A 25,974-nucleotide genomic window follows, 5' to 3' on the forward strand; every position below is an offset into this window, starting at 1 on the left:
CTATCCAAAACGTAGCAAGGAAACACACCTCAGTCACTGTAGCTCGGTACTTTGTGAAGAGAACTGAAATGCTTTTTCAGTTCCACCATCAATTTCCACGGCAGCAGGACCTAACTGAGACTTCAGTAATTGCGTACGAACACTGACTGCATCCTCAAATCTGCTTTAAAAATCACCTTTTTATCATCACCAAGCAACCACATGTATTTCAATGCTAAAACACATAGTTCAATCCTCGATTCGTTTTATAAATTTCTATTTCTACCCAAACAAATAATTTACTGTTGTGTCACTCCAGAAGCATTTTCTATGTTGGGTTTTTTTTCTCCCTTTCAGTGAATACATCCCATTATAGTAAATATTATATGGTCTTGAATCTAGGCTAAAACATACTCTAAGGAACACAGCTCTGCTACTGTAACACCTAAGAAAGAACCTATGGTCCTCTGCAAGCTCTCTTTGCCTCCCCCCGCCTCCGGCCCAGTTCCCAGGCCCAGAGGCTAAACTGGTTTTACTTCTTATATACTTAGTTCTGGATTTCAGAATTATCAGGGGGGAGAATGTCAGACCCTTCTTTCCTTCCAGTCAAAAATGTAATCCCCCTGACCCGAACCCAAAAGTCACTTACAGCTTTAGCTGCTCCTCCAGAAGAGCTCCGTAGTGGGCAAAAAAAATAAAATAATCTCTAAATTTTATTTAACATCTCCCACGTTGTTTCTATCAGCAATTTGGGGGATAAAGCAATAAGGCATGTCAGCAGCAGAGCTGCAAACTTAGTATGCAATGCATCAATTTTATGCCAGAGAGCCACAGCGAAAGTATGCGAAGGCTGTGTTTCTTAGCACTGTTTGGTGGATTATTTTCACAGAAATGGCTTTCACAAACTTTTCCCATTTGGCATCGTTTTTGTTCTTTGCAAACAGCGCAAGAAAATGCTAAAGCACATGTACAGGGAGATGGAGAAAGTATATAATACTCCACCAACTACGAGCAACAAGACAACTATGAGAAATTTAGAAGGTATAAGCAAAGAGAAAAATCTTTAAGTCCTTCCAGACGAAAGGTAGAGCAGTATTAACTTTATATAAAGAGCTATTTCTTACTATTACAGGCAATTAAATAGGGAAATGTTTTCTAGGCGAAACGGTGAGCTCACTATCACTTCCAGGCTTTGAAAGAAGATCGGGGAGCTTTCGAATAGGCAAGCTTTAACCCAGGTTCTGCGAAAAGTGATAGTCTGAGAAAGAGAAGTCACTGTGAAATCAGTCACTGTGGGCTCTTCTGGCCTTTGGGGTTTTAATTCCCTTACAAACCCGGAAAAAAAAAAAAAAAAAAAAGACCTGTCTCGTCCAGGAAAGTAAAATAAGCAGAATAGATCTATAGATGGAAGACACAACCGAAGAATCCATGTCCAACTGAAGGCACTACTCCCATCTTCACTCAAAGATATGCTTTTACAACATGTATTTCTAATTTGAAAGCACTTTATCATTGATCAGCTGTACTTTATTGCTTTGCAAAAGGACTTAAATATAACTTTGTACATTAGGGATGCATTTGTAGAGTCTGCTTTGCTGGGGAACGAGGCGGCAGCTATGGGATACGCAGCTCATCCCTCTTCACCCTGCATCCCAAACGAGCATCATCCAATGCTGCGTGTGGTCCAGGTCCCCGGACCTTGCCCTTTCAGTCCCATCAGCCTCTTCCCTCCCCACTCCCTACAGCTGCAGCCAGGCTGATTCGTTTGTAATTATAAACCATCTTTTACTGGCTCAGATGGAATTTTAGCTTTGCATTCCTGTAGCCCAAATCAAAACTATTCACAAAGAATGCGTAATTTTATATGGTTAGATGGGACAATCCTGATAATCTAATCTGAGGGCACTGAACCTCATTTGGAAACATCTGTGTCAAACCAGTGACTTGTCATGGGGACATTTAACTTATTTTCCTTCAGTTAAACTGGGAATGACAAGCTTTTTGGGAAAATGTACCAGTGTATCATCCCAAAGCAGGGACCCATTTTGTTCACAAGAACCCAGAAAGACCTTTCTTATGTCCTAGCGGGGCAAAAAAGCCACCATTTCACAAAATCTTTTGAGCCATCAAAACAAAACGTCAATATTCTGCTCATGTTGTAAACACAAGAATCTTCTTTTTTAAAGAAAAGGGAGTATAAAAGAATAGGTGTGTTTAGGATGGTGTTCCCACCATCTTAAACAGGTAGAGAAAAGGTGAATTTCTCTTGTCAGTTGAAATTGCGTACTTATTTTTAGAGCTTTGGAGTCCTCAACACAGGAGGGACATGGACCTGTTGGAACGGGTCCAGCAGAGGGCCACAAAAATGATCAGAGGGAAGGAGCACCTCCCCTATGAAGACAGGCTGAGAGAGCTGGGGTTGTTCAGCCTGGAGAAGAGAAGGCTCCGGGGAAACCTCATAGCAGCCTTCCAATATCTGAAGGGAGCCTACAGGAGAGCCGGAGAGGGACTCTCTGTCAGGAGATGTAGTCACAGGACAAGGGGTAATGGTTTTAAATGGGAAGAGGGGAGATTTAGATTAGATATTAGGAGGAAATTCTTTCCTGTGAGGGTGGTGAAGCACTGGAACAGGTTGCCCAGGGAAGTTGTGGCTGCCCCATCCCTGGAAGTGTTCAAGGCCAGGCTGGATGGGGCTTTGAGCAACCTGGTCTGGTGGGAGGTGTCCCTGCCCATGGCAGGGGGGTCGGAACACGATGATCTTTAAGGTCCCTTCCAACTCTAACCATTCTATGATTCTGTGATTCTATTTCAAATTTAACATCATCAACAAAATCCAACTTAAGAAAAATAATGAAAATCACCCTTTTTACTTATGTACTACTTCTTCATAGTAATTTCCACTGGAAAGATATTAGAATGAAGTCTTTTAAGTATAAGGCAAACAGGCAAAACCAACTGAATTATGGAAGTACCTTTGGTAGTAACCACCCAATTTTATACCGTGACGCTGAGTAAGGTCTTTGGCTCAGGTTTTCCTCTTCTCAGTCTTTGATGCTGTAACCAACTGGTTTTTACAGGATTTCAGGTATGCAGATAAGGTATCAGGGCTATCCACATTCTTAGTATTATACATGACAGATGGCGAAATCAGCTAGATATTGGTAATGTGGCATTTTTAAAGTAGTATCATCTCAATCAGCCATTTGCCAACTTGCTACATTGGACGATACATGTTTTGCGGTTTCACAACACGAATGAATTAGCAATGTGAATAAAAATGCCCCTTTGCAGGAACAACAGTGCTTTTCTCTAGCATCACCGGTTCCAAATAATTGTTTTTCAAAGATTAAAACCAACTTATTAAAACCAACCAAAAATAAGTATTAACTTGATCAAGGCACGTGTGTAAATTTCTGTTGATATAACAGCTGAAGACAGTTAAGTAAGATTTTTACACTTTAAATGGTATTATAAATTAGAATTATATTTGACTAAAATGATCTACTGATCAATCTTCCATACAGACAAAATAAGATAGTAGGATCATCTAAGTTAACGTTGAATTCATCATGTTTTTCAGCTAGCAGCAGTTACCCAATCTTCTGCAAGTCAACAGAAATCCTGTCATTAAACCTTAATCAGGTAAAGTTTTCTTACTTTCTCCAGCTGGGAATTTTCATACCACACACAAGGTACTCGATAACTTTACCAAGATTGCTTGAATATGAGTATTTGGGGTTTATATGTCCATAGAGAGGGCAAAAGTTGGCACTCAACTAATGACCAAGCGCTCCCTTCTATTTTCGAAAAAAATCAAGGTATTTATTCTGTGTTGTTCTTACCTAATGACAGAGATGTTGTACGGGAACATACAGTGTATTTATCCACTTGGGAAGACATCTCACTCTTTCACATCTACAGAACTCGAAAGCCAAGGACTTTGACTGATGCCACTATCTATCTGTTGAATTTCCTTTCAGACTATGTAATTCTAGTTCTTCTTCAAGAGATAAAACCGTGTAAAATAACCATCTGAAGCATATGTGTCATGGGTATATATTTAATTCTGTACTATGAGAATACAATATAAACTGAAAGCCACTACATGAGAACTTCATTCAACACAAAGAGTAACCTCCAGTCAGAACACCTACATGTCAGACTGTTCCAGGCTGCCATTATGCCAACTGTCAACTGTTCATTTGCCTACAGAATCTATCAGCTCAAAATGTCACTTGCTGTCACTCAACTACTTAGACTATGCATGAGATAAAAAGAAAATTAAAGGAAAAAAAAGAACCTGAACCAATATAGATGTCTACCCTAGAAAATGTATAAAACTTCCCAACGAGAATTAGTAGCATAAGCAAAAACGCTGTGTTAGAATTATTTAGGTGAGGTTAAATTATATACATTATAATACACATAATATAAATATAAAATAAACTCTGGACAAGTTTCCTTCTCCATTTCCTGCTCCCTTCCTCAGGACAGCAATTAGGTGAGAATTCTGTCATAAGCTATATGAAACTATATAGGAGAATTCTTCTCATAAACTATTATCAAATTATACACAAGATACAGCAATGAACATTTCTACTTATGTATCAATAGTATAAAAATAATAGCATTTTGTTTTCTAACATCTAAACAACAAGCATCTCAAAGACATTACAGTTCCTTTGGAAAATTCATGCTGGGATCTATGTCCTAAATAGTTTTAGTTCCCGTATTAAGGACTCAACAGATGGATGGAGCTCATCAAAAAAGATGAGATATTTTAACTTTTCGTGATACCTTTCAAATGGATTAGTTCACCCATCCTTTTCCTAAGCTCAAGTATTTTTGGCCCCGCTCTCAGAATGGTACCTATAAACTTTCATACACTGAGGATAAAAGCCAAAAGAAATTTAATGAATCCTTTGAAGCGATGTAGTCTTAATTTGGGACACCAAGTTAAAGCCAATTGTGGCAATCTTGGTGAAAACTTTACCTCTCATTAATATTTTTCAGGAACGTGGTAAAAAATAAAGACTCTATTTTGACTGACAGCTCTGGAGTATGAGCTCAGGTTTGCAGAAGAAGAGCGGCTCTTTTCTTCAGAAACTCTGGGTGAGCTTGAATTTAAAAGCACCACTGGTTTTAATTTAAAAGCGTTTCACTGAACTGGGATCCTTCTAAGAGAAGAGAGAGAGATGTTTGAGATTGACTGAGCTGGACGGGCAGAGACTAACGGGGTAGGGATACGCTGACAGAGGCCAGTTAAGAATCTGAAAAATGACCATGCCTTGTTTAAAGTTAAACCAACAAAAGCAGGAATTAGTTAGTTCAACTCCAAAGCTCTTATTTCCCATTGTAGGAAATAAAGGAAAATCAAATCAAGGGGAAAATAAATCAAAATTAAATAGCAAAATGGAAAAAAAACCCACCTCCACAACCATTCAGGCCATCTTCATGTAAAGAAAAACAATGTTTTCCCAGGTTTTCATTAACAGCTAAATTTTGAATTTGCTACCCTAGAGCTTCCTTTCAGAAAGAATCAAAGATCTGAATTTGGTTTGGTCTTATAACAGAAAAGAATAATTCAGGTTAGCGTAGATACTACATTCTAACTACATTCTTTCTTTAAAAATTTTATGTAATTAACAAAAAATGACAGTAGTCCTATTATCTGTTATTTTAAACCCATAGATCTTTAAAGAAAAATGAAGATGATGTAGCTTTTACTTTACAGAAATTTCTTGATGTATTACAGGAAAATGTAAGGATGGATATTTGTAAAACTTTCTAACTTTCTAAAACTTTCTAACATCACAAACTGAAATAAAAAAAACCAAACCACAAACCCAAACCTTCTGGAGACATCCAGGTTGCTGTGACTGTATGAAGCCTCAGACAGCTAATTCAGAAGCTCCGTGTGTGGATGCCTAGCTTTGCTAAGAAAAATTAGATATTTAAAAAGGTTAATTTTAACAGTTGTGCTCTATGATGTTTTTAATTTTAAAGAGAGATGTGCTGGAGTATCAGAAATTTTTGTGTTATTTATTTAACTTTGAAATTACAATTAAACTACGGAGCTTGGTTAATTTGATAACAATAAAAACGTGTTGGGAATATTTACTTTTTCTTCAGGGTGCCCTGTGTCCCAGTTTCTCAAAATGGAAAGCCCTTGTTGTTTGCAATATTTATTTACAATATCTGCATCGTTCAAAACATCAGCCCATATTTTACTTGAAAATCGTATCAGAAGGACCAGCTGGAAAAGAAACAGAGACCATTGAAAACCAACTTCTTGCTCTGGTGAAATGTGAAAAACTTGGCAGAAGAGGCACAAAATTTTCCACTGAGGCAGAAAAGAATAATTCAGTTTATAGTAGATACTACAAAATTTTCTGCTCAGGCAGAGAATGTCCTATCAAATCTACTATATTTAAAACGTACTCTAAAATGTACCTAAAAATAGTGAAATGGTAGAACAACGTTATAGGAACATCCTTTTTTTTTTTTTTTCCCTACCCAAAATTCTTTAAATAATTTCTATAGAAGTAACTTGCGAATTAAGCAGGTTTCCCTTTATTAAATTTACGAAGGTAGAATTAGTTTATATCTTGCATTAGAGAAAGTAACTTGGGATTTCACAAAAACCCAACCCTTTCATATTAAAAGATGTGAGAGAGAGACAGAAAATTGACTGTTCTCAGAAAAGCATTAGAGCTTCAGAAAAGACAATTGGTTTCCTTGGTTTTAATGACAATTCAGGAAAAAATTGCCTGTCAATCCGGACTGCAGGCGGCTTGAGGGGGGAAAACTGATGCTACGCGACGCTGGTGCTTCTCTGCCTTAGAATAACTACGATCAAAACATTAGTAATGACACAGTTCTGAGGGAAACTATTTAGAGAAGCACTCTGTACGCAGCGCCAAGTCCTACGTTGTATACTTCAGCGTAATTAAACAGCCTTATAAATTCCAAAGTTTGGATGGTGAGAGGCCTGATTTGTTTGCAGCGATATCTCATGAGTCCTAGAATTACACCGTTCAGAAAGTTCTCCAAGACTCCCCGGCTTGCAGCTGGAGGTGGCACGGGGGACTAAACACGTCTATCATTTTGTCGCCCAGTATACAATTCTATCCAGCTACTAGAATTTTCCATGTACTGTTTAAGAAGATAAAACACAAGAAGCAGATGCAAACCTCACTTGTCCTTCTTAAGTGTTCATAACCGTTTTTCTATTTCATTAACGCGATACGTTTTTGCACCCTTCTATGGGATCAACAAGAAAAAACATATTATGAGGAGTTGTAATGTATCATTGTGGCTTCTTTCACATCTGAAACAAATAGTACAAATCAGTAAGTGCCACCTCAGTTTAGGGATGAAGAAAATCCACGGTGTTCACGCTAAAACTGCTATATGCACATTAAAAATACTCCCAAATTCCAAACTCAGATTTTCTAATACACAATTTAAAGCATTAGGGCTGTGTGTAACCTCCCTAGAGCAGCACAGAGGAAGATTCAGCTCCTCTGGAGCTCTTCACGGTCCCACCAAGGGAGCTCCAAGGGTGTTGCACTGGAGTTGACTTGCATCGACCGAGTCAAAAGCCTGGGGAGAAAGATGTGCAACCTTCAATCCCCGTCTGTGCAGACTAACCCGGAGAAAAAGGGGTGCCAGAATACAACTGTGATTCTGGAAAGTGAGTGAAATGAAGGAAAAGTGGCACTGTGTGAGAATAGATAATGAATTTGGAATAGAAATCGGCTGATATTAGGAATTACTTGGATGAGGGAGAATGAAAATAGACGTGCAGGATACGAGACATACGAGGAACCAGAATACAAGTAAGAATGGCTGAATGTGAAACTGAATCACAGAACTGTCTAGGCTGGAAGGGACCTCTTAGATCATTGAGTCCAACCATCAACCCAACGCTGACAAATCCACCACTAACCCATGTCCCTCAGCACCATGACTGCCTGGCTTTTAAATACCTCCAGGGATGGTGACCCCACCACTGCCCTGGGCAGCCTTTTCCAAGACTTGACAACCCTTTTGGTGAAGAAATTTTTCCCAATATCCATCCTAAACCTCCCCCGGCACAACTTGAGGCTGTTTCCTCTTGTCTTATCACCCTTATTTGGGAGAAGAGACCGACCTCACCTCTCTGCACCCTCCTTTCATGGAGTTGTAGAGACCAAGAAGGTCTCCCCTCAGCCTCCTTTTCTCCAGGCTGAACCAAGAAGAATGAAACCATGACTTCAATAAAAGAAGCCCTTTCAATTCCAGCTCTCGCTTTTCTGGCGTGAAGGAATCTTCATGGAGTGAGTACCCCAGTTCTGCAACTGCTGTAGAAAGTCTAGAAACCCCAACAGCCCATCAAAAGAGCTGCCAAGGGAAAATGCCTCTGCAAAATAACCTGGGATTCAGAGATTGGGTTTTGCCAGAAAGTCGTAGAGAAAACCTGTTGCTAAAAGGTATAGTAAAGCTTAAAGGCAAATTCTTAATTCTACCTGTAGAGCAAGGTTTGAAAATTATATAGTACAAAAGATCTGGAACCACACTTTGAACAATTAAAAATACTAGATAGCTGCATGCTGATTAAATGCCACCTATTTAACGCAAGGATTTCCTTCTATGGAGAAAAATAGCATGTTATCATATAATTAAAGACTGCACGATAATGTACAAGGTAGAAGGGGGTGAACCAAGGTCACTAAGGTTTTGAAGTATTAGACTGCAAGCACAGTAATGCGTATTAAATACAAAAAGCCCTTGCATTTAAAAATAGATCAAATGGAATAGAAACAGTGGCTGCACATACCTATACGGCTGCGAGTGTTTTAGTATCAGTAGACAAAAGGAGCGCAAAATAAAAGCTAAGATGCTGAGAATGAGCTAAATGGGTTTTTTTTGGATTTTGTAGAAGCATTCAAGAGGTTTATCCACATGTACGTATTAAAACTTTGAGGAAATAGCCAGTAGAACATTTACCTGACAAAGAAATACTTTCCCTGTCCCAGTTTTTCACATAGAAAAAACGTTTCCTCTTAATCCAAATGCAAACTTTGATACTTATTCCCTCCAAACCCTTGGTTTTCCTTTACCAAAAGTTGTAGGTCCCCATTTCAGAACAAATGAAAACATATGCAAAGGTCTATCCTTTGAAGGAAGTGGTACCGACAAAACAACCCCCAAAATTCAACCTCAACATGGCAGAGGTATAAATAACCTCTCTCAGCTCAGTAGTGTTTATCTTTTAAATGAAAAAGGTCTTCCGTTCTGGGGGTCAAAAAAAAAAAAAAAACATAAGGAAAAAGAAAAGAGAACTGCCTTCATTTCTTTCTTAATTTGCGCTTCCCTCTAACAAACATCTCCTCTTTGTTTCCTTATTTTAGCTCATGTTAAGTCAGTTATTTTTTAACTCTTTCCCACCTGCTGTTCTCTTCCAGCATCATCTGGGAGCTGAGAAAACCCAGAACGATGCAGAACCCGATGGAACCAGGGCTGCGTTAACCTAGCCACACCTGGCAGCGTCCACTGCATCTGGCGAGATACACCGGTAACGTAACATTTTAGTGCCCTTGGGGTGAAAAAAGCCTCAAAAAAGTCAAAAGGGGGTTTCATAGGTGTTGCAACACATGGTGTGAAAAAGAGTTTCAACAGGGCCACAGCATCCTAACACCACTGTGAGTTTTATTCTTCAAATAAACAGCTAATGAGAGCTATTCAACGTTGAGATTTGAGAACTAAGTAGCTCATTCATGAACTTATCCATCCCCTTATTCAACAGCGTCTTACACGCTGCGTTTTGAAAAGTCTCAGAGGAAGTCGCTGTATTCAGAAGTTCAAAAATGAAGCCGTACCCTTGTTTTGGACCTGTCTACTAAAACAAAGAAAAGCAAATATGTAAATTTCTGGTGAATTAAAGTGCCCCATTAGGAGTTCAATTATATTCTGAAATTATGTCTTAATTGCTTTGCTCGTAGACGAGCCGTACAGCTAACCAAAAATCTACTGCCATATAATCATCACTAAATTTCAGATATTGCCACACATTAAATTAACAGCAGATAATGAGTGCGAAAATTAGCTCTGTTTCCATAACAGAAAAAAACCCCTCTTCCCATATTACCTAGAGTGCTTTATATAGCTAGCTTCAAAATAGAAAAAATAATACCCAAGCAAAACTCTCCTGAATATCTAACGTTTATTTTGATCAAAAGTCCACGCATTCAAACTAAAAAGCCCCAAGCAGAGCGCACATCAGATTTGTGATTGTAATATTTAATTAAAAAGAAGTCACATTCCTAAACTTCTGTACAAACCGTCAAGAGATTGACTACTATTTCACTTTGATTGTTCCTGGCTACTTCTTTTCCACACAACTTTTGTCTTTTTGAGTAGTAATCCCCCCCTGCCCCACTACTCTGCAGATTCTAATGTATAAGGTATTCCTGGTTCTCATCAGTATCACACACAGAAACTGCAAATGAGCTGGAGTTCGAAAAACTCACAGGAAAGAAAGAATAAGGAATAACATTAAATGCAGAAAAAAACCCAAGCTAAGGACTCACATTCTTGTAACTAAAAAGAGGAAAAGAAACCCAGCTCCTTCCATGTACCTTATTTTTCACAGTAGTAGAATAAATAAACTTACTTAAAAAAAGTTAAAACTTTTGGAATCGTAGTCAGGCTCCTGAACTCCAGCTGCTGTTCAATTTTGAAGGCAAAAACCCCTATCTAACTTATGACTTATATAGCAATGCATAATATACATTGTTTTACTTACCTTTGCTGTCTGAAGGAAACAGATTTCAAAGATCTTGTCTGTAAACGATATATTCTTCAATATTTATGCCTCCAATGACCATCATCGTCAATAAGGATCTGAAGAAAAACGCCACAAAGCCAGGTTAGTTGCAAATAGATTTAGGATTTTTTTAAAAAAAAAAAAAGTATTTTTTTTATTAAGAAGGTATAAAGTAAAACAGCACGTTTCACACATTAAATTGTTAGCTGCTGTTAAAAACAAATAGACAAGCACCGGAGCCGTTTCATAGGAAGGCATTTCTCTACTTGAGGTATAGAACAATTACTCCGCATGAGTATACTGAAGACTAGATACACCAAACTTAGGAAATTCGGTTATCATACCAAAATAACAACAGCAGTAATCATCCCATGAGTTAAAGATTAGAAAAGACAAATAAAATTACAAATTACTATTGAAGTTTGTTATGCTATAAGCACTAAAAGACTATGAAATTTAAACCAACTCCCTAAACTTTGAAAAGCCAAATTAAAGGTAACTTTAAGACAAAGTCCCTAAAAATGCCAGTCCCTAAAATAATGGTTTTATTTAAAAACCCCACATTATTCAACAGTATAACCATACAGTATTAGTGTTGATTTCATATTTCAGCACTGTAACTATGGAAAGATAAATTAAAAAAAAAAAAAAAAAAAAAGACTATGCTTATTGGTAAGGTCAGCATCAAATGGACCAGCCAATGTACTTATTTCCTTTGGAATCAACCTAAAACACCCAACAGATGCATTTTTTTTTTTTACCAGGTCACAACTTTGAATGAGAAACCACTTGTCTATTTATTAATACCACAATAAAATTTCCACAGAGTAGCTGAGGTTGCCAGGAACCTCTGGAGAACATCTGGTCCACCCCACGTGCTCAAGCTGAGCAACCCAAAGCTGGTGGCCCAGGACCATGCCCAGTTGGACTTTGAGCATCTCCACGGATGGACACTCCACAGCCTCTCTGGGCAACCTGGTCCAGTGGTCAACCAGCCTCAATTGAAAAGGTGTTTCCTGCCCTTCAGACTGTCCTGATGCTCTCTGCTCTGGAGAACATTTACTTAATGAAGGAACTTCCAAAGTCAGGATAAGCAACCCTTAACGTACATACTCCACGGGATAAACCACACCAAGCCCCGCTGGTCCCCGTATAACCTAACACACGCTACAACACTTTGGAAATCTTTCAGTCCTCATTTAGCAACAGATGCAATTAACTAGAAGATTAATGAAGTCAAAAAGCTTTCGTCTTGTAAATAGTTTTTCCCTCTACTCAGTCGATTCCACTTGGTTCAGTCTTTCTCAGGTTATGGAGAATCCAACTCTGAGCAAAGGAAAACCCTTTGCCGACTCCTCCAACAGGACACAACCACAGCAGCGATCCAACTCGCGTTAACACAAGCAACTAAATAATCTCAAATACGTATTTTTTTTTAAAAAACGTGATTTATCTATTTACTCATTTATTTATTTGCAGGCCTGAAACCTCCGATTGCCAGCAGTCAGGAAACGTATGGAAAGGTGATCACATCACCAGATCACTTGGCAGCCTCTGTGGACAATTTATTGCTGCTTAAAGCCGGAATAGTTAAATACCTTTAATAGCAAAACCACTAAGTTTTTGCAGTTTGCCTCAATGCAAAAAAATTATTTCAATCTCAGCTTTATCTGAATTGTCCAGGATTTGTTTCTTTTGAAGTCAATCCAAACCCGTGCAACTTCCCGTCACCTGAGAACGAACCCCTTTCAAACCAACTTCTGCAAAAACAGCGAGTCATGGAATGCTTAAATGGATACTCTTTGCTCTTTCTAGTACTTCCAAAAATTTAAAAGCCCTGTAGAAAAAAAATAACTGTCAGATCAGTCTCGGAAATAAAATTGCATTGGCTGTACCGTGATTATGCTAACTCTCTTTTTCTAATGAAAAAAGCTGAAAAAGAAATTGGATGTACGCTGTGCCTTGATGTTTGCCAAACTGAGACTTGATGGATTGGGATGGAAAAAAATCCCAGATACAAAACGACTCTATTAAAGTATTAAAAAGCTGCTGTGTAGGACCTGAAAGCGACGCTGCCCCAGCAGACTGCCACTGCGTTTTCAGAGATGGCTCAAGGGAGGGCTGAGGGGCAGAAGAATGGGGAAAAAAGGCGTTTCCAAATAATTTAAGGTTAACGGAATACCTCAAAGCGCACAGAAGTCCGTAAAACAAACAGGCAAACAACAAGTTCTGCTGAGAAACTGCTCCAAGTCACTAAACAGCCCCATCTAAACCACCAAACGTGGCCACGTGAACATTAAACCCAAAACAATTACCTTTAATTTTTAATTCAAGAGGTCTGCACCTTGCGCAGTCGTGACATCCCCTCCTTTTGTCAGCTACGCCTGGCTCTGGCTGTACTTTCACTTGTTTTATTTGCCAAACCAATAAAGTCAGAGACACAAACCGGTACGGAAGCCGAGGCGGAATCCATCAACAGATGTGTTTAATAAGCTCAGCGTGGAAGATACTTATCTGTGGTTACAGACCAGAACGCACACCTGCTGACAGGGAGACCTTAAAATTTAAGATAGGTTGAGATCTGGAGTAAAAACTGGTTGGTTTTTTTTTTTTTTTTAAGAATCTTCTACTTCTTCAAAGTAGTTCAGAGCCTGTGACTTTTTTCCCTGAAAGCAACTTTGAACACGTCATTCGGTGTTGGGGCTTTCTCTCAACTGCCCTTCCAACTTAGCATTCGATTCCCTTAGGTTGAATCATCCCCAAATCTCCCCAGATTTTTTAAGTGCCACTGAAAAGACGTTTTTTCCCACCTGACAAATAAATCATTCTCGCTTTGTCTTTTGTTTTAATAGATATTTTCTTTTTTTTTTTTTTTTTTTTTTTTTTTTTTTGTTGGCACTGAACCGCACAACCAAAATCCAGGTATTTAAACTCCGCTCCCGCTGCAGATGATTAAATCTGATCAGAAATAACATCTTTCCCTCATACATAACAACTGCAATAACTGCAAGGGTATCATTAAATTTGATCTCAAAACCTCTAAGCCTTCTCGAAGGAGTTTGAGCATCGCATCACAGGGAAAAAGTCCCTTCTGTGTTAAACCACAGATTTCAGGGGAATCTTCTAAACCTCTTGGGACCTGTTCATTTTGCTGAAAGGCACCCAAGTGTTTTGCTATTTTTTTCTTTATATAATTTTATGATCATCATCCCAACAGCCAGAAGGAGTCACTATGATCTCATCTTCAATTACTGTGATTTTACCAACGAAATTAAAACATTTTCTTTTTAATCACACATTATCTTAATTACAATATCTGTTTCCTCTACGTCATTTGACATCGACACAAAAAAGACACAGTTCCCCGGCACTAGAAATAAATGGACAGTCATAAAGAGACTCAAAACCCAGACATTTTCCATCTTCAAGAAAGTCTATATTCTCTATTTTTTTTTTTTTTTTTTTAAATTCTCTAGCACCTTGTTTTGAATGTTGTTCCTCTAAATATCCTGGAGTATGAGGAGTTGGTTCTACAAGTTTCTGCACGCTAGTCTGGTGCCAACCCACAAAACATATGTCTCTGCTCAAATGGAAGAAGCTGTTTTGATTTTTTTTTTTAATTTTTTTTTTAATTTTTTTTTTTTTTTAATTTCTTCCTGGACTGGGGACAAAACATTTCTTTGGATACAACTCAACATTTAATACCTTCTGAGATATGAAACTTTCTAAATCCCAAATATATTTTCCTCAGTTTATTCCCAAACAGCAACTTTGAAGAAGCAAAACCATCTGAACGCATGACAATAATCATTTAAAGTAAATGCTCAAAAATGATCGGGGAAAAATAATAAATTGGTTTTAGGCATTATTTTTTATTCTCATGGGTGTTACTAAGTCTTAAAACCATCAGATTTATTTTTAACCTAAATATTTTATTGCATAGCTATGCAAAAGCATCGATATATTTTTCTAATGCCATTAGCTTTCCATTTGTTCCCACTCTAAATAGCTCTTGTGCTCTATTTTTGCATTATTTGGGAAAAGGTAGATTTATTTTTTTCCCCCCGCTATTATTGCCACAACGGCACCAAGTATGGTCGAACCATTTTACAGAAATACCTCGAACGCAGGAAACGATACGGCGCAGACCAGCCTGACGTCCCAGCTGACATCTCCAGGGGAGTCTCTGGGCCGGACCAGAGCTTTGATGGTGAAACATCATTTTTCGGTGAGTTGTGGGAACCGTCCGCATCCGCCCCACACCGGGGGTTTGCTTTTAATTACAATATCACAAATGCAAACAAGAGCCGCTCTAACCTCAGGAATTAAATATTTGCTTTAGTTTCAGCAAATTAGCTTCTTGAAAGAGCCAACTTCTGCACAGGCATAAATCAAAAATAACTTTGATGAAGTTACATGTGTTACTTCAAATCACACGGGTGAAGAACACACCTGAGCTTCATAGAGATGTTTGGGTATTAAAAAACCCACCTATTAGCTTGGACAGGTGCAAAATTTCAGAGCATTTTCTTTTAGAGAAGGGAACCTACACGAGAAATCCTACAAAGGCTTTGCCATCTCCATCAGTCGTTTGCCTCCTGGAGGTATGTTTTGCTTAGTTGTGAGAAAAAACCCAAATTTAGAGTCATATGAAGATTATTTCACGCTAAGACAAATGTACACAGAAAACGTTAGAAATTTTAGTGCATAATAGAATATCTGCATATGGCTACACTGGGGTAACCAAAAGTCTTTTCTAAATGGTTTTTTTACTGACAGATTTAAAGGACTAGAAGATTTGAGAAACACTGAGAGGATCTTTGTTTTCCAGCTTTCTATTTTTACACCCATAGACAGAGACCTACGTTACATCCCGGTGATCACAGCTGATGGGTCAAGTGGGAGAGGAAGGAAGCTCCAGTAAGAAGCACTGCCCCAAACACACCATGATTCCTCCCAAAGTTACATTCTTCTCTGATTTTAGGATCTGCCAGATGATTCAGCTCAAATTGATGGATGACCCATCCCTGGAGGGGTTCAAGGCCAGGCTGGATGGGGCTTTGAGCAACCTGCTCTAGTGGAGGTGTCCCTGCCCAGGGCAGGGGGGTTGGAACTCAATGATCTTTAAGGTCCCTTCCAACTCAAACCATTTTATGACTCTATGAAGTTGCAAAAGCCGTAAAAGAAATAGGAGGAAAATCACCCGAGTTCCGCAATAGAGCAGAAAAAGCAGCCTCACTGTTTTTCTAAATTAATAAATTTTAAGCAAGAAATAAATAACCCGTGCTTTTGTGAGAGACAAGCAAGAACTAATGAGATGGCATGACAGATGACTCTGCTCCAATATTGTTCTAAGAAAGAATTTCATCCTGCTTTTAACTGTTACTTACCGTTTTATTGACACTGATAAAACTGAACTTTGTAATTACAACTGGAAAAAAAAGTCATTTTAACTAAAAGTATGAAAGCCTCACTAATTCCATTACTAGTAGGTTGGTGAGGGCCAGTCCTCACAGCTCTCAAGTGTTCTCCAGCACCACTTGGGCCCGTGTCATTAACGAAATTTGTCATTATTCGGAGCAAAGCGGGACTTGGGGACAGAGCTCAGGGCAAAACCCTGCGCTGTGGGGCCGCTTCCATTTGAGAACTCTTTCTGTAATAGATACTTGCATATATAGACATATATATGCTATATTTAAGTCTAAACCATATGTGCGTACATATAAATACCATATTTCTAAGCATATATAAAAAAAACAAAAAATGTATTTTCTCTATGTATTAGTTACACTGATACTTTATTTTTTAATATAGTCAAAATCCCAGTACTATTAAAAGTCCTGAGAACCAAAACAGTATTTCTGAAAGAAAAAAACAACCCACAACCACCCCCAATGAGGCACTACTACATTATAAAGCAATCCCATTTCTCTTCCAAACGTGCATATCTGCATTTCTTTCCTTTCTAGGTTATTTATAAATACTGTTTTAGCAGCTAATCTCTTTTTAAAGCTCAACAGTGTAACTTCTTCTTCTTCTGCAATTAGCAAAAGCCAAATTCTCCATGGAGATCGTCTAACGCGAAACCATCTCTTGGAGCATCACACGACTTCAGGAAACTAAAACTATACTTGAGCCTACAAAAGGGGTAAAACAAACTAAAGAGAAAAAAAAAACAAACCAAACACACATTGCCTTGCTGTGAGTAGCCCAGAAATTCAGATAAGAGACGGGAAGAATCCCTCATTCCTGGAAAAACAGGGAAAAAGTGGGGGAAAAGTAAGCCCAGTGCTGCCCTAAGAAAATTATTATCCACAGCAAAACTAGGTCAGAGACGCGAGTGGGGTTTACTAAATATATACTTTCTTTGGAGTTAAGCAACCGCTGTCGAAGTAATGAGATTTACTCACATTTCACCCGAGTACTCTTTGGAATTCTGGCTAATTAAAATAGCCACCAAATGACCAGTCGCACACACCTCACCTTCCAGTGAAGATGACTCATCAGCAAATCTGAACAATCTCTCAAAAAAGAGAGATGGTTTTGACCTTTTAAAAATTTCCATATACAAAAGAAAATACTTTGCATCTCCTGTAGCTAAAATTATGCTCTCAAATGCAATTCATTCCCCAAGTCATGTGAAGATGACAGAGTTCTTACTTTACTAACAGAAAACTGTGGCAGAGTGATTTTTGTGACGTTCTCAAATTCCTGGTGTGTTGGTGACGCAGTCGGAAACAAAATGCAAAGTTCCTGTCAACTGTAATTTCACAGAATGATGTGGGGTTGGAAGGGACCTCTGGAGATCATCTAGACAAACCCCCTGCCAAAGCAGGTCCACCCACAGCAGGTCCCACAGGAACTTGTCCAGGTGGGTTTGAATGTCTCCAGAGAAGGAGACTCCACCACTTCTCTGGGCAGCCTCTTCCAGGGCTCTGCCACCCTCACAGCAAAGAAGTTCCTCCTCATATTGAGATAGAACTTCTCATACTTAAGTTTGTGCCCATTGTCCTCTTGTCCTGTCCCTGGGCACCACTGGAAAAAGACTGGCCCCATCCTCCTGACACCCACCCTTCAAGTATTTATAGGTGTTGATCAGATCCCCCCTCAGCCTTCTCTTCTCCAGACTAAAAAGACCCAAGTCCCTCAGCCTTTCCTCATCAGAGAGATGCTCCAGGCCCCTCATCATCTTTGCAGCCCTTTGCTGTACCCTCGCCAGCAGTTCCCTGTCCTTGAACTGGGGAGCCCAGAACTGGACCCAGTGCTCCAGATGGGGCCTCACCAGGGCAGAGCAGAGGGGGAGGATGACCTTCCTTGACCTGCTGGTCACACTCTCCCTGATGCACCCCAGGATGCCTTTGGCCTTCTTGGCCACAAGAGCACATTGCTGGCTCATGGTCATCCTGTTGTCCATCAGGATTCCCAGGTCTTTTTCCTCAGAGCTGCTCTCCAGCAGGTCAGCCCCCAACTGGTGCAGGGGGTTACTCCTCCCCAGGGGCAGCACCCTACACTTGTCTTTGTTGAATTTCGTTGTAATTTTGTGATTACAACACTGCAAAGAGAGTTGAAATTCTTCTGAAAATGTGAAAATAAATCAGGAAAAAATGAATGAAAGGATTAGGAATACTACCTATTGTTTATTTTCAGATTTAAGCAAGAAAACAGACAAATATTTTTAAAACTGTGCAAGTATCATCTTGCTCTAACGCAATGTTCTTCCTCTGCTGTTTAGATGGTTCCAAAAATATTCACCTCCGCTTTGTGGCAGTTACTATCACCCTCACAGCGTTTTATAGCTCCAGGGCAGCCCGTGTCTATAACAAATCTGTAGAGAACTGATGTCACAGTAATAATTTTTCTAAACATAGAACTAAAGACTGAAGGAACTGCATTATAGAACTGTAAATACAAAGCTTTACGTTTCTGAATGGCTATTTCCTATCGATACTTGCATTTAAAACCTGCAAAGATGTCACAAGTTGGATTAAAGTTCTATTTTTGGTTGATTTTGAGAAAAGCGCGGACTGACGTTTGCTGTTATAAAATAATTAGTGTTCTTGTGCCTTCAAACAGTGAATACCAGAAATCATGACACCGAATCAAACACTGAAAAGGGGAGAGTACACAGCAGATAAAACACTGACATCTCTTCACAGACTTCCTTTTAAAATGGAAAAACATGGCAGTGTTGAGCCTCAATTGTTTGAAGAAATATTCTTCTCCTCCAAAAGTAAATTAGAAACATTTAGAAGCGCAAAATGCTGTAAATTTAAGAATGTATGAATTTGTGATGATTACACAGCAAAAGAAAGAAAAAATGCTTCTCTTCAGATATGTCTCTTGTTTTATTTTCTGTCTTCTTTAAAAAACAGAAAAGGCAATCAAACGCAACAGAGAAATTGTATTAATTGGCTGATCTTGGGCCGGTTTCCATTCAACAGTATTTTTCCATTCATTTAGCTGAAGGATAATTATTCAACACAAAGTTTTCTACCACGTTTCAAATACCAACAGGCAGAACATCAGCGCTTTGCAGAAAACTGGTACCAAAGGAGGAAGGACGGAGGGACGTGGGCAGAGCCCCTGTCGCCTGTTCAGCAGAGTCTTACCTTAATATCAGGCACCAGATCAGGGATTCGCAACAGGGCAGTGCTAAAGCCTCAAAAATCCCTTTTAAACCTAAAAAGAAAACTCCTATGGAATGGCTGGATTTCCAAGTGTAGTAGATGCACCCATGGCAGATGAAAAGGGGGGGAAAGTATAAGCAAAACTATACGAATATTACCATGAGTTTGTAAATATCTTATTTTTAAGATAAGGAAACAGAAAGTCAGTCTAGAAAAAGCATTTCTCTGAAATCTTAGAATCATAGTTAGCAGGGTCTTTTCTGCATTTGGACTTCAATATTCAACTGCTAATAACTGTGGAAAATTTCCCAGGATGAGAAGCATTTTTTGTCCTTATTTTAACATCTGTAGTTCTACAAAGGATTTCTCTTTTGACAGAACTCCTCAGAATAAATTAATTCACAAGCACCCCCAAATCCCACAAGATTTAACAGAGGAATATTTCTTTATATCAGCAGTGCGTGTTCACCATCACACCGAAATCTAGTAAAACTTTTTATGTGACATTAAAATGTTTTTAATGCATGTATCTGAAAACACATAAGCCTGCCACTCACTTTTTGAGGCTTTAAATTAACGTGTATCTGTTACTCTTCTTGTTTTCCCTCGGCCCTCATGTCTGGAAAAGAGCAGGACAGAAGGGCCAAGCACCTCCCGAAACAAATACACAACCAGCTGCTGGGGACACCAAAGAGGAGGCACGGCAGGCTCCGCCGATGGGAAAAAACAAACATGAAAGGTGAGGAAAAGCAGATGAAAGCTGGGGACGTGCCCTAAATACCACCATCTCGCATTGTCCGAGCGTCGCTTTGAAAAAGACCCCTCGAACACAGGAAAGGTCTTTCTGAAGACAAAGAAGAGTCACGAAAAGCATGAATTAAACAGGAAATAAGAGAAGAAAGCAATTCGCTAGTTGGTCAGGTGAGTCACTACACATTTTGCTTTTAGCTTCTAATCTTACTACAAAAAATTGGAAATCTGCTCTTTTGAATCCTGCTGTTTATCTTAATTAAGGGAAACGGTCCTCATTCTACAAGCAACAGCCACAGAATGTTTAAGCTCAAAGTATGGGTCATTTTTACTATTTTTTTTTCTCCTCCATTAAGATAAGATTTGTAGCACTGCCATAATTACAATGCTTTTAAAACAAGTCCGTATACAAGTATCAAATTCTGATTGATCACTAGCAGTAACAATGAGTATCATCTTCCAAAACTTCATTTCTTCCTCGTGCCAAACTTAGATCAGCTGCTATTTAGCTGATGATTTAGGAGCATCCACAAAAGGCATCAGGAGCAATTTAGTTACACAGGTCTAATTTAATAAAAAATACCTTGCGAGATGATTGTATTACTAACAGAAAGGAATTTCTGTCTCTCTTCAATTATACGCCCAGTACATAAAGATCAGTCCCACGGAACCTGCAAATCACTCCAAGAAATTTCAGAATAATCCTCAAATGTAATAATTTTTTTTGTGTTTGTTTTTCTTTTTTTTTTTTTTAAATTGCAAATTTATTTGAACTTATGCCTGTATTTCTTCCCTGGTTAAATCAAAGATAAAATCCTATTTCCTCCCAGTTGACCGTGCCGCCTTCTTAAAAAGCAGACCTTCCAGATACATTAAAAAAAGAAAACCCTTAGCAGCTTTTTGCCTTTTTAGTTTTTTTTTTCCCCCTAAAATAAGGAACATCATAATTCTGGATGGACTTTGTTGGGTTTTTTTTACCTCATTTCCCCTCCAATATATTTGGCTGCCAGATTAACACCACCGGTTCTGTGTGACAAATCTACTGTGCCATTTAATCAGCTTAGCTCAATTGTAATTTTGCGCTATTAACAAAGTGGACTTAGGCATCAGGGGAGGGAGCGCTTGCTTCTGCAGGGCTCAAATCCTGCATCCAGCCTTCCGACGTTGAGTGATCCCAACCTTCTCCGGGCTACCTGTGCTTTTCGGGGCTCAGGAGGCCGATTCACACTGCCAGACACCCCAGTTTAAACCACATTCAGTTAAGACCTCAGCGCTCTTTATTCTTCTCCAGAGAAAAGATCATTTTCCTGCTACTAAAGGACTTGGAGATGTAGGGAACTTCTTCTGAATGGCCTTCCCAGCTCTGAAGATGCATCTAAGGCAGCTTTAATAATTCTGGCTTGAGCTTGTCATTTCTTCTGATCTTTCTGCCTTTATCAGTTTTGTCTCCGTCATTACTCTTTCCATCTTATCTTTACTAAAAAGAAAATCTTTCGCAGAAACCGCCTTATTCCTCCCAGGGGTTTGAGAAGCACCTCTCTGCGTCAGCGGCAGCGCTATCACACGATGACATCTCCACAACAGGCGCACGGACAATTAAGTCAGAAGCAGATAAAAGCAGTATTCCCTTCTTCCTGGCTTGAAATGAGGTTTGGAAATTTTTTTTTTTTTTTTTTTTTTTTTTGTTAAGGAAATGACCTTGTTAATTTTTTTAAGCCGCGTCCCAGGAGGACCGTCATCATCACATCCCTGGTTCACAGTCGTCAGGAGGAATGACAAGGATTGTGTTGCTTCACTTCCTCAGTAGCCAGACATATCAGGTATGCAGTTTGTCTCTCCGCAGTCCAACAGCGGCAACAGGATTCGGAGTAAACGCCGTTTTATGGAAGTAATTGATAAGACAGGTTGCTCTCTAAGAAAGGGAAAGTGCCTGCATTTCAATCAGACCCTCTGGGGGCAGCGAGGAGGCATTTGAGCCCAAGGAAAAGCTGTGTTTTAAAATCTTAAGGACTGAGATTTAACTCTTTTTGTCACAGCAGACAAAATATCACGTAACATCTCTTCTTTAAATACAGAGCAAATATAGAAAAGATCCGGAGCCAGGTTAGTCTCCGGTTTCACCCGAGCGACGCTTCATCACCAGGTTAGAAGTGACGACTGTCAAGATTTCTGAGTTCAGCTGGAACACTGCTCCGATTCAGAGAAACGCAGAAAGTAAAGGAAAAAAACCACCCCCAAGTTTACTGTTAATTACTGAAAATGATAATAAGGTGATGCTGATAGCTCTTATAATTTCAAACAATTTTAGAAACAACTTTCATCTTCAGCTACAGCACTTAAAAGTTTCTTCGAAGCACTGCGTATTTTAATAGGTTTCTTAATCGGCTTCTAACGATTATTTGGGGTATGTAGAGGACTGGAAATGTAAATGTGGGAAAAAGAAAAATCCATGGACCTTTTTGTGTGTCTATCTTCTCTAGAACCAATCCTGGTTCAGGACAAGAGGACAAGACAGGACAAGAGGAAATGGAGACAAACTTGAACAAAAGAGGTTCCATCTAAACCTGAGGAGGAACTTCTTCACTGTGGGGGTGGCAGAGCCCTGGAAGAGGCTGCCCAGAGAGGTGGTGGAGACATTCCAAACCCACCTGGACACGTTCCTGTGCGACCTGCTCTGGGTGGACCTGCTCTGGCAGGGGGTTGGAGTAGATGATCTCCAGAGGTCCCTTCCAACCCCATATCGCTCTGTGATTCTGTGGTACAGAACTGGTCCTCATCTGCATGTTTCCTACCTGGCCCTTACAGCACTGCAACTTCGTCGAGACAAATACTTGCAGAGCTACGCTGAAAATCACAGCACTGACGTTATTTGGGCTTACAGCAAACAACAAACAAATAAAACAAACAAAGAAACAAAAATTGAACCTATTGGAGGAAATTTTGTAGAATGCAGCCAACCATCTCCCCTCCCCACCCCCCCCAATAAAAGCACAAAAAATATTGTTTTACTTGCACCGTTGAGCCCCCAGATACACCACCACAAGCACTTTCAGTGGTGCAAAATAAAAAAGGGGAGAAAACCTTCATGTGGAGAAGGAATGAAGGGCCAAGAGGAAGTGGGCAGAAATTCCTCCAACCAACTTGGCTGCTGGAGAAAACTGCCTTTTTACGGCAGTGTTGCTAATGCCAGTGTAAATCACCAGTTTAAACCACCGAAGCAATTTTGATCTGCAAGAATTTTGTGACACTGGAGATAACACTAGAAGTTTTTTTTTAAGGAAAGACATCAAAAGCTTTCAAAAGCTTAGCTAAGAGTATCCGTGCCAAAATAATGATATTGTTAAAAATTGTCATCTACTTAACCCATTTAAAAGTTTAAATTCAGGATTTTGGTTTGTTATTTCTTCACCTCCCGTCGGTAGTTAACAGGCCACTAATATAATACCCGCTTCTTGCTCTTTTAGAATGATTCTTATCTCAAGTGAAATAGTACAAATTACTACTAGAATTGTCATCTAGGTCCTACTGATGGTAAATAAAGGAGCAGCATTAATATGCAGTCAGAAAAAAAGGCAAAACACTCCTATAAAGGCTTAATAGTTTCTTCCCATCGTCCTCCCTTCGTCTCTACCCACTTCAGTCCAGTTTTTACTTTCCCTTTTTTTCAACTTATCACAGAATCACAGAATGATATGGGCTTGGAAGGGACCTCTGGAGATCATCTACTCCAACCCCCTGCCAGAGCAGGTCCACCCAGAGCAGGTCCCACAGGAACGTGTCCAGGTGGGTTTGGAATGTCTCCAGAGAGGGAGACTCCACCACCTCTCTGGGCAGCCTCTTCCAGGGCTCTGCCACCCTCACAGGAAAGAAGTTCCTCCTCAGGTTTAGATGGAACTTCTTATGTTCAAGTTTGTGCCCGTTCCCTCTTGTCCTGTCACTGGGCACCACTGGAAAAAGACTGGCCCCATCCTCCTGACACCCACCCTTGGAGTATTTACTGATCAGTATTTACAAGATGAGAACTTGGTACCGATGGCAGGGAGTGCACCTTTGGGTCTGGAAGGCTCCGCAGCAGCTCCCAAGGGTGCCAGGATTCACATATTCATGCCTCAAAAATTTAATGCATTCTTTTCTATACCCATATGAGATTATTTTACATTGAGTGGTTAAGTTGAAGGAAAGAAACAGGGAAAAATAATCAGAATGAAAAAGCAAAAAAAAAGGGCCTTTGTCCCGAAATGGTTTTTTCTTTGCTTTCTTTGGAAGAGTCATCTATAAAACCGCTACTGTTGTAGAACGCTCTTTCATGACATTTAGCCTTAATCTTCTCTTTCTTCATTTCACCGCTTTATTTCTAGCAATAAGCCCCTACACTAGCCCAAATATTTCCTTTTTATCTCTAGTTGTTTACAATTTCAGATATACGTGGGCTGTTAAGTCCTGTCTTGCCTGTTCTCTTTTCTTAAGTCTTTCCGTAACTACTTCCTTAAGAGACCAGACAAAGGCACATTCAGGTGTCTCCGAGAAATAAGGCAAACCAGGATTTTAGCCCAGAAGTAGTATTAGTAAATCATCCGGCTGGAATCCCTCGGAGTGAGCGCCCACAAAGAAATGGCTCTAAGTCATGCAACCAGTTACGTTCTTTTCAGTTGATCGCACCGGGGTCCTAAAATTTAATATTTGTGTCTAGCTCTTACATGCCAAGATGCATGAAGCTTTGGTACTAAAATTCTAAGAAACCGGGTTATTTCCTAAAATCCTCTGATTTTGGTAACCCACGGACAGCAAATAAATGCAAGTATGAAAATCTACACAAATGTCATCAAACCGAAACGCCCTATTCACAGAAATTCTAAACGTTTTTGCTGTGCAAAGTAAATATACAATGATAGGGCTTGGTATGAAATCAACCCCGATAACTAGATGATCTTTAAGATCCCTTCCAACCCAAACCATCCTCGGATTCTGTGAAAGGTCTGTATGTTCGTAGATAATCCTGGCCGTGTCAAAACAGTGTTAGGGCAATAAACCCAACATTTTGGATCAAGAAACAATAATTAGCACAGAGTAAAAGTAACTTTATTATCTATCAGAAACTAGTATCCGATTTCAGCATTTTCACATTCAACTGCTCTGTTCCTGCCCAACCCTTCACCCTTCCTTCCCTTAGCACTAACACAACCAGGAGCTGACCCTTAAAATTACCCATTTTCTTGCTGTACTAACTGTAACTTGGATTAACTTCTTGATGTAATTCATCACACAATCACTTGTGCTGGCAAAAGGCAGGCACCAATAACAAGGTACCAGAAATGAGCTTCTTTTTGGCAGTTTATCACACAGAGAGCCCACAAAGGTACCCATGGGGAGATAAGGCCACGCAGGGCACTGCAGAACAGAGGTGGAGGCCTGTAAATACTGGAGTCATCACAGTCACGAGCCAGAGTCACCCACAGTAAACGTATGTTGACCTATGGCAGAGTATATTTGGCCTATACCCTCGTGTTTCACTTATTCCACAGAAAACCTATACTTCCTATAGGTTAGAATCACACAAACAGGCTGGTTGATATGGACCTCTGGAGGTCTCCAGTCCAACCTATGGCTAAAAGGAGATCCAACCAGACCAGGATGCTCACGGCCACTGATGCATCAAGTTTCACATACCTTTGGAAACAGATTTTTACCACCTCTCCAGTGGCTGACCACTTTTACGGTGACTTTATTTTCCTTACATCTAACTGGAATCTCCTTTTTTCCAACTTGTGTCCATTGCCTTTCCCTGTGCACCTCCAGGTCAAGTCTGCC

General features: G+C 39.6%; 1 long non-coding RNA gene across 1 annotated transcript in view; it reads right to left on the reverse strand.

Annotated features, from left to right (window-relative positions):
• The window catches only part of LOC141462909 (uncharacterized), a 99,230-nt gene that overhangs the window by 35,200 nt on the left and 38,056 nt on the right, over positions 1 to 25,974 (reverse strand). The window contains exon 2 of the long non-coding RNA XR_012463225.1: positions 10,769 to 10,866. This is a non-coding gene — a long non-coding RNA (uncharacterized lncRNA). The remainder of the gene's footprint in view (positions 1 to 10,768; positions 10,867 to 25,974) is intronic.

Source organism: Numenius arquata, chromosome 3 (assembly GCF_964106895.1).
Source record: "Numenius arquata chromosome 3, bNumArq3.hap1.1, whole genome shotgun sequence".
NCBI lineage: Eukaryota > Metazoa > Chordata > Aves > Charadriiformes > Scolopacidae > Numenius > Numenius arquata.